The sequence below is a fragment of the Mus musculus genome, chromosome 14, assembly GCF_000001635.26.
Source record: "Mus musculus strain C57BL/6J chromosome 14, GRCm38.p6 C57BL/6J".
Classification (NCBI taxonomy): Eukaryota; Metazoa; Chordata; class Mammalia; order Rodentia; family Muridae; genus Mus; species Mus musculus.
This window is the reverse complement of record NC_000080.6, coordinates 110,426,648-110,430,555: the sequence shown is the minus strand read 5'-3', so window position 1 is coordinate 110,430,555 and position 3,908 is coordinate 110,426,648. Positions and strand designations below refer to the sequence as shown.

The following is a 3,908-nucleotide window of genomic DNA, read 5'->3' as shown; positions in this document are numbered from 1 at the left end:
ATAAAATTCCATAAAATTTGCTAGTGCATCTTCAAAGGCTCTTTCTATTTGTGGTATCATTTTTCATTTGTATAAGAAATAATTAATTTGTGGAGGTAATTTTATAGTAATACATGAAACACCTCAGGATTCAGAATAGTTTTAAGCTTTTACAAAAGAAACCTGTTCTTCGTAGTTGGAGATGTTTTTCCCTAACTAAGCCAACAGCCCTTGGCTAGGAGACAGTTTCATGGAAGATGGAATAACGTTCAGCATTTAAAACATTTTCAGCTTGTAATTGACTTGGAACATAAATGCAGTTTAAGAAATAAAATTGGTTTGACGGGAAAAGTTCTTGAATCAGCAAGTTGGGTCAGACAACCCCAAGTATTTGATTTTCAGTAAAAAAGAGTTTTGTAATGTCTTTGAAATTTGAAAAGCTTAGTTAATATACATGGCTTTCATGTATTATTTTCTGCTTCACCCATTACTTAATAAATAGTGGTCACCTCATAAGTGCTTTTAAGTGGTTACTTACTTCAAAAGAACATGTATTGTTTGTTTGGATATATAACATTATTTTACAATGTGATCAATGGTTGGAAATATTAAGTTCTTTTTTTTCTTTTCTTTTCTTTCTTTCTTTCTTTCTTTCTTTCTTTCTTTCTTTCTTTCTTTCTTACTTTCTTACTTTCTGTCTGTCTGTGTGTCTGTCTTTCTTTCTTTGTTTCTTTCTTTTTTTTTTTTTTTTTTTTGAGACATGGATTCTCTGTGTAACCCAGGCTGTCCTAGAACTCACTCTGTAGACCAGGCTGGCCTTGAACTCAGAAATCTGCCTGCCGCCGCCTCTCAAGTGCTGGGATTAAAGGCATGCATGCCATCACCTCCTAGCTTTAAGTTATTATTCTACAGAAAGAAATCAGTAAAAAGAGGCATATATTTTTCTACAACTTGTAAGCATTCAACAAACTGTATTATCCTTCATCAAAGCAATAAACTCTTCCATGGTTTACATATGTCACTAGTGACTGTTCCTTAATATATGTCATGATTCCATATGGAGAGCTAAACCTATAACAAAGCATGATGATCCATGCTAAAAATAGGATTGTATAAAATTAACCTTACTAAGCAAATTACTTTGTCATAAAGAGCAGCAATACATAACAAGTTCTGTTTGTTTTGCTATTGATCTTCTCACATTACAGCTTAGACATCAACTTTAAGGTTGATCCTACCATGGCAATCTCATTAATAAAAGTCTTGCTGAACCTTGTTATTAGAAATGTGATAAAATTATATTTATTTCTAATAGAACAGATACTTAATTAATGAGGAATCTATACACTCTATCAAAGTTTTAAATTGAAATGGATTCTGGTTTTTTTTAATGTGTAGTTTATTATGTAATGTTGAATAAAGTGGTCATTCCACTTATGTGGTAACCATGCTGTCAGAATCAGTTCAAACATGCTGCCTATTATGATTATTCCTGAATCTTATCACTTTCTAAGGCACAGTGGATAATCCTCTGCAAACTAATGTCATGCATGATTGTCCATTTAATGGATATAAAATACTGGTGACATATACAATCTTCAAAAACCATATTAATGCATACGATATAAATAAAATCACAAATCCTCACACAATGGAAATCTTGTATTTTTCTAGTTTTCAGAAAAAAAAATATGTGATGACTTCATAATGACTTTTATATTGAGCAGATTGTTTTAATCCTTTATGTTTTAAAACATATAGAAGTTGTGCAGAAGGTTGAGAGTGTAAAAGAATACATGATAAGTGGTAAAGACAATATTGCTTGGAAATTTATATGATTCACCATCATTCTACATTATGTTATGTTGTTAAGTGAAAGTAGACTTAATACATTGGCTCACAAGGATTGTAAAACTGCTGAGAATAAGTGGCTGTGTGTTCAGCCCTGAATAGTTCATACATGCCATTCACTTCACACTCTAGGGAGTGTCTTGGAAGAGGGGATGGAAATAAGTTCAACTTTAAATGATGGGAGGGGAACTTCTGGACATGGTACAGTTTTTAGACAATAGACTCACAGCATAGATGGCCATCTGTATAATGCTGAGGCTTTCATCACTCCATCATGGTCCATAGGGCCAGATCTTCTCTTAGGGACTTCAAACAATTAAAAAAAGAAGAAGAAGAAGGAGAAGAAGTATAGGAAATGAGTAGGTCAGATAGATGGAGTGGGCAGGCAATACTCTCCACCTTTGCTTACAACATAGATTTTGGTTTGGAAATTTATCCAATGTTCATTAAGATTCACCTATAGTGTTTGCTTTAGAAACAGAGATGCTAAAATTGGAATAATGCAGAGAAGACTGGAATGGACCCTCAACAAGGATGACATGCATATTTGTGCAGCATTCCATATTTTTAACAATCACTGGTCATTAACTCAACAACAACGGACTCGATTCCTTAATACAGATATTCAGACTAACAGAATATCCATCAAATTCAGGATCCATCATTCTCTTGCATAGAAGAAACACAACTCAGCAATAAAGATAGAGAATATGTCAGAGTAAAGGCCTGGAAAAAAGTTTTCCAAGCAAATGGACCCAAGGAACAAGTTGAGGTAGCCATTCTAATAACTAATAAAATAGACTTTCAACTAAAAATAATCAAAACAGTTAGAAAAATATCCTTCATACTCATGAAAGAAAAAAAATCTACCAATATGATACTTCAGTTCTGACCATCTATGCCCCAAATACAAGGGGACCCACATTTGTAAGAGAAACAATAATAAAGCTTAAATCGCACATCAAACCTCACACATTAATAGTGAGAGACTTGAACAACAATTCTCACCAATTGACAGGTTATCACAAACTAAGCAGAGAAATAATGAAACTACTGGATATTATGAATCAAATGGACCTAACAGACATCTATAGACTATTTAACCCAAACACAAAAGTACATATCTTCTTCTCAGCACTTAGTAAATCCTTCTCCAAAATTGATGATATAGTTGGCCACATGATAAGTGAAATACTGTCTTGAACTTTAATGGACTGCCACTGTTAAAAAGAATTCTAACAGCAACAGAAACACCAGAAAAATTACACACTCATAAAATTGAACTGTCTACTCAGTGATTTCTGGGTAAAACAAGAAATAATGAAAGAAATTAAAGACTTCTTAGAATTCAATGAAAATGAAGGCAAACCATACCAAAATTATGGGACAAAATGAAAGCAGTGCTTATAGGAGTGTTCATAGCATTAAGTTCCTTCGTAAAGAACTTATAAAGTTCTCATACTTGCAATTTAAAAGTACACCTGGAGCTCTAAGGAGAAAAAAAAATCACCAAAGAGAGTAGAAGGCTGGAAATAAGAAAAATCGGGGCTCAAATTAACCTATTGTAAACAAAGAAAACAATACAAAGAATCAATGATACCAAGAGCTTGTTCATGAGAAAAAGCAACAAGATAAAAAGTAAAAACAAACCAAACTAAACAAAAGACAGAGGCACTATCCAAATAAACAAAATCAGAAGTGAGAAGGGAGACATAACAAAAGGCAATGAGGAGATTCAAAGAATCATTTCTTCTTACTTCAAAGGCCTATAATCCACAAAGTTAGAAAATGTTAATGAAATCAATGATTTTCTAGAAACATACCACTTACCAAAGTTAAATCAAAATCAGTAAACTATTTTAAAAAGCCCTATCTAGCCGGGCAGTGGTGGTGCACGCCTTTAATCCCAGCACTTGGGAGGCAGAGGCCGGCAGATTTCTAAATTAGAGGCCAGCTTGGTCTACAAATTGAGTTCTAGGTCAGCCAGACAGCCAGAGCTATACAGAGAAACCCTGTCAAAAAAAAGCCCTATCTACTAAGGGAATAAAAAGTCATTATAAAACCTTACAACTAAAAAT

General features: G+C 33.4%; 1 non-coding gene across 1 annotated transcript; it reads left to right on the top strand.

Moving 5' to 3' along the window:
- Positions 1-2,296: 2,296 nt before the first annotated feature.
- Gm23242 lies at positions 2,297-2,399 on the top strand. The gene has a single exon (XR_003951333.1). It is a non-coding gene; the product is annotated as a U6 spliceosomal RNA (small nuclear RNA).
- Positions 2,400-3,908: the final 1,509 nt, after the last annotated feature.